The sequence below is a fragment of the Perca fluviatilis genome, chromosome 21, assembly GCF_010015445.1.
Source record: "Perca fluviatilis chromosome 21, GENO_Pfluv_1.0, whole genome shotgun sequence".
NCBI classification, from domain to species: Eukaryota; Metazoa; Chordata; class Actinopteri; order Perciformes; family Percidae; genus Perca; species Perca fluviatilis.
In genome coordinates this window covers 17006731-17022640 of record NC_053132.1, presented here as the reverse complement: position 1 = coordinate 17022640, position 15910 = coordinate 17006731, and the positions used below count along the sequence as shown (strand labels likewise).

Genomic DNA, 15910 nt, shown 5'->3' with positions numbered 1-15910 from the left:
TCACATAATAATAATAATAATAATAATAAAATATTACACTTTATAGATGAAAGGAACAATTTACAATTAAATAAAATCTGAAGAGTGCTATGCATGTACAGTGTGTGTATATATATATATATATAAAAAAGACAAATGTCTTTCATATTTACGGTTTATATAAATATCACATGTAGAATTTAGAATATGTTTTTCATTAAGTGCATAAAAGACTGATTTCAGTGCTAGCGGTCTTGTTTAGTTTAAGCATTTGTTTTACGAAGTTCTCGGAGTGCAGTGGCATTGGCGTATATCATGTCGGCATTGGCGTATATCATGTCGGCATTCTCATATATGTTCTCCTCGTTCTTCTCGTTTGGCTGCAGATAGTCCATGATGCATTGGTGCAGAAAAACATACTGGGACTGAAAACAAATTTGCAGGTCATTTGAAAAGCAGAACTTTGGGTGCAGAGTGTTTATTTTCACGCTATATTCTGGCTGACACTTCCTTGTATGTTTACAAGCCTCAGTTTCCTAATAATGTAGGCAAAGCTTTTGTGTTTGGACTTATAATTCAGTGTCACAAAGAATGTACATATACAATGTATAATGTGCAATAATGTGCATATAACACACACCTTAGTGCAGTGAGACCTACATTAATGTGAAATTAGTATTTCTTTTATAAATATTTTGTAAAAGATTTGACTTGTAGAAGTTTAAATGGGATGATAGAAAAGACAATTTCAGACCCATGTTTAATAAGGATGGAAACTACATGGAAATCTAAGCAAAGCAGTACATATGCTATAGTGTCAGTCCTTGTACTGTATCACAAACTGTGTCTAAAAATCAAGTGACCCAACCATAAACGGGTACCTAACTAAGGAAGTGGTAGCTCAGCCTGAAGTGACTTCATGTGATCAGTTTTACCTCTGTTTGCACCATGTATGGTCGGCTCAGTCTCATCTTGTGCACAAAGCCATGGATGCCCACTGCTCTCTCTTTCTCTAGCTGCTGAAGCAGCACATCCAGGGCAATGATAGTGCCTGTCCTCCCCACTCCAGCACTAAAAGCGAGACACCGCAAAAGCAGAGCAGTTAGTGTCCAGGTATGATGTTCATCATGAGGTAGTCCTGATGGTTTCAAAGTCGATTTTTACGTTCAATTTTGTTCTCCCTCCTGAGCATTTTCTTACTCACAAAGCCAGTGAAAGTTATAAAAGCTGGCATTTCATTTGAAATTAATGTGCATATAATAAGATATAATAGCAGTAAGCTATTAAGTTGACCACAATTCGGGGCCCGTCTTGAACCTCACGCTCCAGACTTAAAACAAGCACTCATTCTGTACCTGCAGTGAACCACAGTTGGTGCTCCATCCCCTTCTCTCTCTATGTGCTGTCTCACCAGTCCTCTGAACTGGATCAGGACTTCTGTGCCTTGCGGGACTCCATGGTCAGGCCAGGCAGTGAAGTGAAAATGTTTCACTGTGCGTTCCTCTGAGTTGTTCATCTGTAAAGACGATTAGAGGAATTCACATACAGTAGGTCTATGTCTTGAACCAATATAGTAGACGAAGTCGTCGAGGATTATCCTCTTTAAAAATGTGTACCGATTCAAACAAGCTTCTCTTATGATATGTGACATTAAGCTTTGTGACTTTGAAAAATATGAATACCCAACCTATTTAGTTAAACCATCAACATTTTAGAGATGTTTCGTACATGTTTCACCCTAAATTCCCTTAGTGTCCAGTCGGGCTCCTGCTGCTCAGATCTGATGGTGAGCGACAGCTCTCCGTAAGAGCAAGGCTTACTGTCTGCAGGCCAGTATCGTTCACACTTAGTCTAGGAAAAAGGAAAAAAGAAAATAGGTTATTGAAGTCGTTTTAATGTAGTTGTAGCAATAAGTGTCAATGAACATCAGCCCGAGATCTGTATCAGCTCTTTGTGTGGACTGAAAAACCCACAAAAAAGAATTGGGTGCACAATAGGACACGTAAACTGTCACCATTTGACGACACTAACTATAAGAGCAAATGATTCACAATGACTTACCAATTTAAGTTTGAACATCCCCATAAAGTCTGACAATAAAACATTCTCAAATCTTCCTGATGATGACTCACCCGTCCTCCCTCAGTGCAGTTGGTTACCATGACGATGCCTTTCACCTTTTGTTCCCAGATCATCCTCCAGAATTCATTAACTGTGGAGGGCAGTGGACCCTGACTGGCGATGTACTCTCTTTTGCTGTTGTAGCCCTGAGAAGCAATTGTCAGAGTTAGTATTTGCACTTATCTAGATTGTAGAAGTCCTACATTGCTTAGAATGAAATAAAACACAATTTGTCCTCATAGAATCACACAAAGTCAGCACACATTGTTGGACTTCAAATTTATGTTCATGTGCAGATGATTCAGCAACCATTTACTTGCAAATGTGGCAACTTCACAAGCTAATAAATGAAGCTTATCAAATCTGCCCTTTGACTGTTATCAAGTAATACCTACTGGCATGTAACTGGCATTAATGTAGTCGGAGGTTTTATTGGGATCGGATGTAGTAAGCTTCACCCGACACCAGTCATCTAGGATTAGAAAACAGAAGATGGTGTAACTACCAAGCACCACAACAAAGTAGACATTGGTTAAGATGAGTCAGTAGATCTGGACTGTTTCGTGAGTCTCTATTGCTCATGATAGCGTGTCAGAGGACAGGCTTACATGGCTGGACGTTGTTGAAACGATTCTTCGGTTTGTTCTCAGGTAGAATAGCTGCCTTTTGTGTTTGCTCTGTGCCAACAGGAACAAGGCTCTGAATGGAAGTTGGCAGATGACACGACATGCGATTGAGACAAAGATCAATAGAAAACAAATACAAAAACCACCACGACAGTATACATGCACAGTTGTATGGTCATATACAAAAAAAATAGGAAGATAGAAGAGGAAGAATGAAATATAATTGGATTATTCAATGCACCTCATATTCCTGGCTGAAACCTCTGTTCTCATCCACACATAATTGGTAGAAGTGGTCTGGAAACTTTGCCACAGAAATAGCTCTGGAAAATAAAAAGTAGAATTAATGTCACATTTTAATGATAGTATGTAAGACAATGGACAATACATAAATATTGAAGTTAATCGTATGCACAGTATATTTTCACGTGTGGTTAACCTATGGTGACTATGAAAAGATGAAGAAACATATACTAACTTGCACTTTTTATTGGATTGTCTGGAACCACCAATGAATGGTTTTTTTCTGCTGTGGAAAAGACAAAAAGAGGGTTTGAGTCCAATTGAGTACATACAGGGAAATAATCTAACTACAGCCACTGAGGCAGCACCAACCTGATGATATCTGGTCTTTTCAAAAAAATGAAGACAGCCAGACAGACCAGGACACCAAAAAGCAGCACAGCAAATACTGACCCTGCAATGACTCCTGCGGGGAGTAAAAACAAGATCAAATGCTTTGTAACATACCAACATACAGTAGATACAGTAGACACCAAAACCAACAAGCAAGTCATATTAATGATGCCGAACTGCACAATAATGAGGAAAATATGAGAATATATTGTTAAAATGTTACATCACACTGAAATGGTATTTCTATAGAGTAAAACAGTTACTTTGACTCACCTCTTGGATCTGTGAGACACGAAAAAACGAATGGGTCAGAACTCCTTAAGGTCCCAGACAGTGAAGCTAAAGACACCTCATATGTTCTGGCCGGTAGGAATCCAGATATTATGAGATGCTGTTCCCCATTTTCAAGCACTTTGTGAGTTTTCCCAGTCACATTCACTTCCACTGAAGTCCACACACCATCCGGTTTATTCCAGACAACAGAGACAGAATAGCCCGCTGCCCAGTACTCACAGTGAGCACTTAAATATGGAGGCACTGAGTAAAACAAATGGAAATATGTCTTTAAAATACAATCAGAAACAATATAGAAACTTATCTTAAAAACTGTTAGGTTAAGCACATCTTTTTGTTTTATTTGTTGGGCACATTAAATATTTTTAGGGATTTTGAGTATTGGTCGGGTCAAAAAAAGCAATTTGAAGACGGCGCTGTCGATTTTGGGTTGGCCATTTAATTGTCTTTTAACCATTTATAGCCAAATTAATCTATCAATTATATGAAGGAAACAATCAATAAATCAATTGATATTAGGTATATTGTTATAAGGCATATTGTTGCACAGTGCTCTAAAGCTTTTCTTTCAGATTTTTTCTTTGGTTTCAAGCACACACAAAAAACTAAATAAATTAAATTAAAATTAAAACACCTAGCCTGGAAATCCAGACCCAAACCGAAGACTAAGGGTCTGGCACTGAGTAATGAAAATGTCCCAACTCGAGGGCAGCACCAAGCATGCATTTTAAAATCTCACTGCACGCAATTGGATAACACTAGGACCAATCACAAGAATACACGGGTGACGTATCCAGAGCCCCACGCTTTAAGCTACCAGTGGAGCTAACTGGTAGAAAACTGTTGTCATCTGTTTAGCTCGCCTATATGAAATACACCGATGTGATTGGTGCACCCGGCTACAAGGGCATTGTTAATGAGCATCATTACTGAATGCCAGAGTGACTCACTGAGCAAATTAAAATTCAAAAATCTGGGTATCATTCGTTCATTCATTTTTCAGAATAAAAGCAAAAGCAGAAAATTATTTGTTTTCTCAATACTCGTTTCCAAAACCAAAATGAAAAAACAAATAACAACTTGTTTTTCAAATTTCCGATTTGGTGCTCAAATGAAAAATGGAAAACAACGGATAATGAGCGTATCATCAAATTTTGAAATGTTCAACTGATGCAAATTGCATGACCCGGAAGTGATCTCTACTAGAATCTAGATCAGATATAAATAGCCTATAAATATATATATCTGATCATGCACAACAAAACATGTAAGAATTAAATCCCCCTTCCAGTTGGCCAGCCATGCCAAAACACTCAAAATGAAATAGTGCAACGGGGTGTCAACATAAAACACAACGCTTTACAAGGAGAGCCGGAGTTCACTTCGCGACATAAACAAAATAGCCGTTTCCTGAGGGAGTGTTTTAAGCACGATCTTTTCATAAGCTTAACTAGTCGTTTTGGTGCCTAAAACTTAACTGTCAACACTCACTTTTTCTGGCTACTTCAACTATAATGGCCCCTGACAGCAGCGTCATCTGGTGGTGCCTGTCCCTGGCTCACAGACACCTTTTGGGGGGCTAAACAACTGCAACCAGAACTAACAATTTGATTTTATTGTTTTATGGCACTAGAGACTGTTCAGATTACAGGCTTCACTTAGTTAAAAATACTAGGTATATAATGTATGGTCTATTGGTGAAGTAGCATTGATCCCTTTGAGGGAGGATAAATTTAGACTCCACTGGGGATAAAAATAATTCAGTATAGGATATACCAGAAAGGGCCCACAACACAAACCAATAGCCTACAAAAGAAGAAGTGATGGTGACTGGTAATGGCCGGACTGGAGAAATATTGTCATAATTATGCAGCTTTTGACGATGGCAAAACGACAACCAAGATTTCCACTGCTTCGGAAATGTCTGGTAAAAGACAGTGATGCGGCCAGTAAGCATCACTGAGGTGCCAATAATTTGACGTTAAATCAAACCCTGAAGTTTAATATTTAAATTATCTAACAACGGTTACCAACAAAATAAAAGTTATAATCAAACTATATTCATATTGTGGGGCTATTTTTTAACATTGTGCTCTGTCACCTGCACAGCTGATGTGAGCCACACATTTCCAGTAGAATTGGGTTGTTGAATCCCTTTATATAAATATGTTGGAGAGTTTCTGTGTGTTCCACTGTTTACTGATTTATTTTCATTAAAATGTTACTTATTTTTTAATAGTTTAATAGCGGACCCTCTCTTCATACATGTATTGATAGCGTCCTAGTAGAGGTCACTTTCGGGTCATGCGATTTGCAACACTTGAATGAAAAGCTCTTTAACCGTTTTTTTCCATTTTTCATTTGAGCACATCATCGGAAATTGGAAAAACAAGTTGTTATTCGTTTTTTTCATTTTGGTTTTGGAAACAAGTAGGCCAATTGAGAAAACAAGTAATTTTTGCTTTTATTTTGAAAAACAAATGAATGAATGATACACGGATTACCTTCCAATACCATTATGGTTAAAATGCTTTAAATATATTTATTCTTGTGTTAGTAAAGATATAGAATTGACAGATGACAGATTTGTACTTACAGATTGTCAGGTTGTGTCTACACTGCAGAAAGAATGTTGAATCTTTTTCGTACACAAGAGACACTTCATAGGTCGCACCAGGGTAAAGGCCAGTAAATGACACAGTTCCATCTCTGACAGGACCAACATGAGTTTGCGATTGATTGGTGGCTGTTGCATTCGAGAACAAGCCTTTAATCAGTCCTTGTATCGATGAGGTAGTAACACGCCAGGCTACATCGGTACAGTTTATGGCTGAAATAAATGAGAAAATAATTGCAGACAGAAAAGCTTTGATTTGTCAAAGTTAGCAAATAATTCAACCAAAAAATAATACTTTTCCAAAATTCCAACACTTTTTAGAGTTTGTCAGAAAGAAGTCATGTATACCTGTTACTGTAAAGCCTTTGTAAGCAGTGCTGTTGAGATCAGAGAACATCGTGATCACGCTGAATCGATACTCTGTTCCAGGCTTAAGAGACGTGATTGAATGGGACACAACATTCATGGCTGTATTTGGGAGAACTGTGGAATTTTTCTCATCAATTTGGATAATGTAGTCCCAGTCTTTTTTCACTTTTGTCCACATCAGGGTTATGCTGTTCACAGAGCGTTCAGTCACATTGACCAAAGCCACCATTGAGGGAACTGAAAACACACACACAAAAATACTGAGTGAATTTCAAAAACATACACTCACCTGAGGATGAGGCGAGTAATAGCCTATGTATTACATAATGAAATATGAAAGGTAGTACAATGTAATGTCAATGAGCATTAGTTCCTCTAAATCCTATATCTTTTGGGAGTTTCATCTTACTTAAAGGTCCAATGTGTGGTAATTTCTCCCATCTAGCATTGAGATCATCGTAATCAACTCTCGCGCCACTCAGTTAAAAGTATCATTATAGCTACGCGGTAGCCTTCGGCTTTTTCTGATGACGCGGTCTCTTGCTCTTTTCAGTATCCTTTTTCTTTTTCTGGGCGAAGAAGAAGACTCTTGTTCCTGAAATTTGGATTTTGAATATGTGTGGTCCTCCATGTTTCCTTTTGAAACGTGTCGGGGCCAGGAAGCGCGATACCCATTAGCAGCATTGTGAGTTTATCATGTGACAGCAAAAACGCAGTAAGGAAAGGTGAGCAGTATATCCTGTATGCCCTTACCGGCTAACGTATTTCAAGATGGCACATGAATATGGAGTCTACCCCAGTTCATGCAAATACAAATGTAAAATATCATGCCAATAGGAAAACTTGGAATTGATGGTGGTGGTAAATATTCATGAAAAAGGACAAGTTTGTGAACGGGCAACACAGATTTTGATAATGAACAACTAAAAACGTTACACACTGGACCTTTAAACGATGGGTGACTATTTGTTAAAGTTCTTTTTAAGTACAGTCAATTACAACCATTTTTGTTATCAGGAGTGTACCCAAAGGTCACTACCAGTCACAGTGTTAAATAAGAATCCAGTGCTGTTGAGTTTCCCAAATCAAGTCATAAGAATGAAATATTTTGTCCCAGCATTAAGCAAAGAGACCACATGGGTAACTGATGCTCAATGGAACTTATCTTATTAAATTTTAGGAAGTATGTTGAGATGTTGTATACATCTCAATATGTACAATAATACTTGTGAATATACAGTATATATTCATGTCTCTATCAGTCATGCAAGTTCTGCTTTGCTCAACTGATAAAAAGGGAATGTTTGAAAATAGTAATTACAGGTACATTTAAATTCAAGTCTTTAATTTGATTATCACAAGTAAAATGCCTGATTCCAACTGTATTCTCAAAGATCACCTACCAGTGACAGCTTCAAATCTGTATCCACTGCTGTTGACTCCCTCAAACGCAGTGATGAGAGTAAAGTTATATTTTCTTCCAGGACTCAGGGAGGTAACCACATGTGTAACTGATGACTCTTCCACTGATGCGTTGATATGCTCCTCCTCCTTATCATATTGTAGGAAGTATGTTGAGATGTTGTTAACCTTGTCCCACATCAGAGTTATACTGCTCTCATTTTGTGTCAACACAGTCACATAGTCACATTACTCATTTCTAGGAGCTGGAAGAAGATCGGAGAATACACAGTTGTTTCATTAACACTTAGATGCATAAGTGGGGTCAAAAATGACCCCAGCGGTTGTTTTTTGCAATATCTTTGTAATTTTACGCTTAATCTTCCATGTATTCCCCAAATAGGTTGACATGAGGCCATTTGGATTTGTATCTAATTGTTATATTTTTTAAGTAATTGCATTTTTTGTATCAGTACCACACTTTTTCCATACGTGGGGGTCAAAAATGACCCCAAGCATTTTCTATGGAATTTCAAAAGGTTAACCCTAGGCACCTTTGCTTTTTTATCAACTGTGACTGTCAGGTATACATTTACTGTTGATCCACACATCTAATGCAGTCTCACCACCCTGAAAGTTATTTTTAAACAGCAACATACATGTAAGTATTATCATAATTTGTATACCTCATAATATATGTATATAAGCCAGACATTCCTCCTGGGATGAAAACTCCCAAGACCAGGGAGCTCTTCAGCACTGAATTTGGTTTCAATGGCAGCATGAACATGGTTGGCTATGTTGGAAAAAAGGAAAATGCCGTTCTGCTCCTCAGCACAATGCACCACAGAAAAACGGTTGGATGAAAACACAGAAATAAACAGAAGTGATCCACTTCTACAACCAGATGAAAGGAGATGTAGATATTGTGGACCAGATGATTGGCACCTACACCTGTAAACACCAAACGCAGAGGTGGCCCATGCCACTGTGGTACAACTGTAATGATTGATATTGCCACCCTGAATGGCTACTCCATTTTTCACGGCTCAGCATCCTGAACTCTATGCAGGTATCACGCCTAGCGGTGCTTTCTTATAGAGCTCTCACATGAGCTTGTGATGCCTATATGAGAAGTCGACTGGAAGGTAACCCATGCCTACCAACCTACACCACTGCAGCAATGAAATGGTGTGGGATGACAAATCTGCAATCCAGCCACAGAAGGAAAACAGACAGGGCCAACCGAAGAGAAATAGGTATAAGATGTGCCCAAGAAACCAAGACTGCAAAGCAGCAATAGTTGTTGGAAATGCAGTGACCCTGTGTGCAGTTCTCACAGACAGAAAAGGGAACTTTGTAACAGCTGCTCACAGTGAGAAGAGAGAAGACAGCATGTGTTTATATGTGTAGACATGCAGATGTTTAACTTTTTTTTTTACCTTTCTCAAAAGCTGTGTTGTGATAAAATGTTAAAAATGAAATAAACTGCCTTTTTTCCACCTACGTAACATTGCTCCGTCTTCGCCCCACCCTCTCGACATCTGCTGCTGAAACTCTCATCCATGCATTCATTACATCAAGACTTGACTACTGCAACAGCCTCCTATATGGTCTCCCTTCACCTGTCTTACAAAAACTGCAATACGTTCAAAACTCTGCTGCTCGCCTCCTCACCCACACCGGTTCAAGACAACACATCACCCCTGTTCTTCAACAGCTTCACTGGCTCCCTGTACAACAGCGCATCCATTACAAAGTTCTTCTCATCACCTACAAAGCTCTCAATAATCTGGCCCCTCCATACCTCACAGACCTCTTACAGCACCATCGCCCCTCAGATGCCTTTGCTCAGCAGACTTAAACCTCCTCAAACCCATCACCAAATCAACCCACCGAACTTTGGGGGACCGAGCCTTTCATATAGCTGCCCCCACCCTCTGGAACTCACTCCCCATCCACATCAGAAACTCGGTTCGCTGAACACCTTTAAAAAACTGCTCAAAACTCACTTGTTTCAATTGGCCTATCCATACTTTACTTATCTTGTTTGTTTGTTTGTTTGTTTGTTTCTTTCTTTCTTTCTTTCTTTCTTTTTTTTGTTTGTAAAGCGTCTTTGAGTTCCATGTAAAGTGCTATATAAAACTTATGTATTATTATTATAATTCTTTTGTTGAACAAAATAGAATACAAATCATAATTTTTAACCAAAATGAAAGAAATTTCTTAAGTTTACAGCATAAAACGCATTCATTCTAATTGGGGTCATTTTTGACTCCCCACTAGTGGAAGAGTGTAGGTATTGGTAGGTCATGCATCTAAGGGTTAAAGATCAAACTGTGAGTTATTGATTTAAAAATACAGCCTCCTTTAAAAAATGTAACTTTAAAACACTTCAAATGAGATACTGTTACAGAGCTCTGTCCTGGCTCTTGTTGTAGGCCTATATCAGAGGTATGAGTCTAAAATATGAAGTGAGCTAAACCTGTCTGTCATGGAGAAACCTTAAATTATATTATATTATACAAAGCTCTGTCCTGGCTCTTGTTATATGGCTACATGAGAGGAAAATTCACTTACCAGTAAATGCAGTGGTGCTTAATCCGCTGCTTCTTACATTTTCTAACACAGCAAAGAGAGTGAAGTCGTATTTCGTCGTACTTGTGAGCTCCAAGATTGTGTAATTCATGTTTCCTAACCCCAGTGATGCAGGGACATTTATCACTGTTCCATTGTACTCAAGTGTATAGTTGAGCATGTCCTTCACTTTTTTCCACTGCAGAGTTATGCTGGTCTCATTTTGGTCAACTGACTTGAACTCTTCTGCATCAGGAGGTGCTAGGATGTGAAAAGACATGGAGAAGAAACTGTAGCAAATTTTCATTTAAAAAATAATATTCTGAATAAAATGTTATATTTTGTGTAGTTTTAATTCAAACAAATAATAAGTTGTATTCAATTCCAGTATTTTTTTTCAACCAGAGTCTAAAAAATATGAAGTGAGCAAAACACATCTGTCACAGACAAACCTCAAATTATATTATATTTTACAGAGCTCTGTCCTGGCTCCTGTTATATGGCTACGTGAGAGGAAAATTCAGTAACCAGTAAATGCAGTGGTGTTTACTCCGCTGCTTCTGACATTTTCAAACACAGTGAAGAGAGTGAAGTTGTTTAGTCATACTTGTGAGCTCCAAGATTGTGTAATTCATGTTTCCTAACCCCGGTGATGCAGGGACATTTTTCACTGTTCCATTGTACTCAAGTGTATAGTTGAAGATGTCCTTCACTTTTTTCCACTGCAGAGTTATGCTGGTCTCATTTTGGTCAACTGACTTGAACTCTTCTGCATCAGGAGGTGCTAGGATGTGAAAAGACATGGAGAAGAAACTGTAGCAAATTTTCATTTAAAAAATTATATTCTGAATAAAATGTTATATTTTGTGTAGTTTTAATTCAAACAAATAATAAGTTGTATTCAATTCCAGTATTTTTTTCAGCCAGAGTTAAAAAATATGAAGTGAGCAAAACCTGTTTGTCATGGAGAAACCTTAAATTATACTATATTATACAGAGCTCTGTCCTGGCTCTTGTTATATAGCTACGTGAGAGGAAAATTCAGTAACCAGTAAATGCAGTGGTGTTTACTCCGCTGCTTCTGACATTTTCAAACACAGTGAAGAGAGTGAAGTCATATTATTTAGTCGTACTTGTGAGCTCCAAGATTGTGTAATTCATGTTTCCTAACCCCGGTGATGCAGGGACATTTTTCACTGTTCCACTGTACTCAATTGTATAGCTGAAGATGTCCTTCACTTTTTTCCACTGCAGAGTTATGCTGGTCTCATTTTGGTCAACTGACTTGAACTCTTCTGCATCAGGAGGTGCTAGGATGTAAAAAGACATGGAAGAAGCATAACTGTAGCAAATTTTCATATAAAAAAAACATATTCCTGACTAAAATATTGTATTTTGCGTAGTTTTAATTCAAACAAAATAATAAGTTGTATTAATTCTTTTCAGCCACAGTCAAAAAAATATGAAGTGAGCAAAACCCCTTTGTTACTGGAGAGAAACCTTAAATTATATTATATTATTACAGAGCCTGTGCTGGCTCTACACTATATATATACGTAAATCAGCACATTCAAGACTTTTGACTCAGTTTTTGCATACTCTCTCACTTGCACAGAAATAGGCATAACAGAAAGAAACAAAGGCATCACTAGGTTGTGTTATTATGTGCACAGTATTGAAAACATAGGTTAACTTACCAGTAAATGCAATGATGCTAACTCCGCTGCTTCTGACATCTTCAAACACAGTGATGAGAGTGAAATTGGTATTTAGTCGTGCTGTGAGGCTCCAAGATTGTGTAATTCATGTTTCCTAACCCCGGTGATGCAGGGACATTTTTCACTGTTCCACTGTACTCAATTGTATAGCTGAAGATGTCCTTCACTTTTTCCACTACGCAGAGTTATGCTGGTCTCATTTTGGTCAACTGACTTGAAGTCTTCTGCATTAGGAGGTGCTAGGATGTGAAAAGACATGAAGAAGAAACTGTAACAAATTCTCTTTAAAAAGAAAATGATAGTCCTACTAAAATATTGTATTTTGCGTAGTTTTAATTCAAACACAGTTTCCTCTCAGCCACAGTCGAAAAAATATGAAGTGAGCAACACCCCTTTGTTACTGAGAAACCTTAAATCATATTTTATTTTTAAAGAGCTCTGTCCTGGCTCTAATATATAGAGCATCAGAATTACCTTTATTACCCAAATATGTGTGCACATTCAAGACTTTTGACTCCCTTTTTTGCATCACTCAAATTGAGATCAATGCACTTGCACAGAAATAGGCATAACAGAAAAAAGACAACAAAGGTGGACAAATACACATAGGGAATTGACAGTGACTATTATGTGCACAAGTTTTTAAAAAAAATAGGTGTAAAAAAAACCTTACCAGTAAATGCAGTGGTGTTTACTCCACTGCTTCTGACATCTTCAAACACAGTGAAGAGAGTGAAGACGGTTATTTAGTCATATTTGTGAGACCTGATAATGTGTGGTTCACTTGATGCTCTGATGCAGTGACATTTATCTCCGGTCCATTGAACTTAAGGATATAGTTGAGGATGTCATTCACTTTTTTCCACTGCAGAGTTATGCTGGTCTCATTTTGTCCAGCTGATGTGAAATCTTTTGCATTACGGGGAGCTAAGATGTAAAAAGACAGTAATACTTGTGAATATACATTATATAATCATGTCTCTATCAGTCATGCAAGTTCTGCTTTGCTCAACTGATAAAGAGGAAGGTGTTTGAAAATAGTAATTACAGGTAAGTTTAAACACACGTTGTCTTTCATTTGTATTTCAGGAGCTGAAAAGACAAAAAGTTTCATTAGAGAAAAAAGTTCAGTGCCAGGCATTTACCACAATAAATGGTTTTGTGTAGTCTTTAATTTAATAGTTTCAATCAACTCCATCATTTTATCAGCAAAGGTCAAACAATGGTAAGTTAGAAACAGCCATCTGTTAATAGTAAACTTCAAATGAGATACTGTTACAGAGCTCTGTCCTGGCTCTTGTTGTAGGCCTATATCAGAGGTAAAACATCTTACCAGTGGCTGCAGAGTGTATCAATCCGCTGCTTCTGACAGTTTCAAACACAGTGAAGAGAGTGAAGTCGTATTTAGTCCCACTTGTGAGCTCCGAGATTGTTAGTTTCACGTTTTCTAACCCTGCTGTTGCAGAGACATTTATCACTGTTTCATTGTACTTAAGTGTATATTTGAGGATGTCCACTTTTTTCCATTGCAGAGTTATGCTGGTCTCATTTTGGTCAACTGACTTGAAGTCTTCTGCATTAGGAGGTGCTAGGATGTGAAAAGACATGAAGAAGAAACTGTAACAAATTCTCTTTAAAAAGAAAATGATAGTCCTACTAAAATATTGTATTTTGCGTAGTTTTAATTCAAACACAGTTTCCTCTCAGCCACAGTCGAAAAAATATGAAGTGAGCAACACCCCTTTGTTACTGGGAAACCTTAAATCATATATTATTTTATTTTAAAAGGCACTGTCCTGGCTCTACTACATACTGTATATCATCAGCACATTCTTTTGACTTAGTTTTTGCATAACTCTCAATGCACTTGCACAGAAATAGGCATAACATAAAAAGGACAACAAAGTTGGACAAATACAGACAGGGAATTGACTGGACTATTATGCGCAAAGCATATTTGAAAAAATAGGTGTAAAAAAAAACCTTACCAGTAAATGCAGTGATGTTTACTCCATTGCTTCTGAGATTTTCAAACACAGTGAAGAGAGTGAAGTCGTATTTAGTCATACTTGTGAGCTCCAAGATTGTGTAATTCATGTTTCCTAACCCCGGTGATGCAGGGACATTTTTCACTGTTCCATTGTACTCAAGTTTATAGTTGAAGGTGTCGTTCACTTTTTTCCACTGCAGAGTTATGCTGGTCTCATTTTGGTCAACTGACTTGAACTCTTTGCGCATTAGTAGGTCCTAGGATGTGAAAAGACATGGAGAAGAAACTGTACGCAAATTTTCATTTAAAAAATAATATTCTGAATAAAATGTTATATTTTGTGTAGTTTTAATTCAAACAAATAATAAATTGTATTCAATTACAGTATTTTTTCAGCCAGAGTTAAAAATATGAAGTGAGCAAAACCTGTTTGTCATGGAGAAACCTTAAAATTATATTATATTATACAGAGCTCTGTCCTGGCTCTTGTTATATAGCTACATGAGAGGAAAATTCACTTACCAGTCAATGCAGTGATGTTAATCCGCTGCTTCTGATTTTCAAACACAGTGATGAGAGTGAAGTCGTATTTAGTCGTACTTGTGAGCTCCAAGATTGTGTAATTCATGTTCTACCCCGTGATGCAGGGACATTTTCACTGTTCCATGTACTCAAGTGTATAGTTGAGGATGTCTTCATTTTTCCACTGCAGAGTTATGCTGGTTCATTTTGGTCAACTGACTTGAACTCTTCTGCATCAGGAGGTGCTAGGATGTGAAAAGAATGGAGAAGAAATGTAGCAAATTTTCATTTAAAAATAATATTCTGATAAAAGTTATATTTTGTGTATTTAATTCAAACAAAATAGTCTAAAATATGAAGTGAGCAAAACACATCTGTCACAGACAAACCTCAAATTATATTATATTTAACTAAGTCTTAAAAACAAAATCTGCCATTTGTCATGTTTGAGTGGCTGTAATGTACAAGTCGCATCAACACCGTCTGTAGGAAACAAGGTAACGGCGAGTTGTCAAGATACTACCAGTTACAACGGAAAGAGCATTTGCTGGCGTTGGGTGTAACTGTAGTTTATTCACATTCACAGATGTAGGCACGCTGAGTGAGAGTGATATTGCCAACATGGATGACATTGTTCAGTTTATGGGTCCTGTCCAAATGGCAACCACTGTGATGTGTGAAGAATACCAGCCAACTCTCTCTGTAATTGCTCCTCTTCAAGCAAAACTGCTGAAACACCTACAGCCATGCGAAGCGACTCAACCCTGGTTGCAGAGATTAAGAGGGTGATGGCCAATGACCTCTCCACACGCTACAGAGGCACCCAAGATGCTCTCAACATAGGTAATTAATTTGGAGTCTTAATTAAAATCAACTTGGTTAATATTTTAGGTTATTAGACTGTATTAATTTGTAAAGTCCAACGCCACACCTTTGCGTTTTCAAGTTTGAATTTGAGTTGAGTTTTTTTCATATGGAAAAGTAAACAAGATATCTGCGATAAAATTCTTAGTTCATGGTGGCTTTACATCATCATTGTGCCACATTTCTTTTAAACATA

General features: G+C 37.6%; 1 pseudogene; it reads right to left on the bottom strand.

The window, feature by feature from the left end:
- Positions 1–96: 96 nt before the first annotated feature.
- On the bottom strand, positions 97–14956 carry LOC120551127 (annotated as a pseudogene).
- Between the last annotated feature and the right edge of the window lie 954 nt (positions 14957–15910).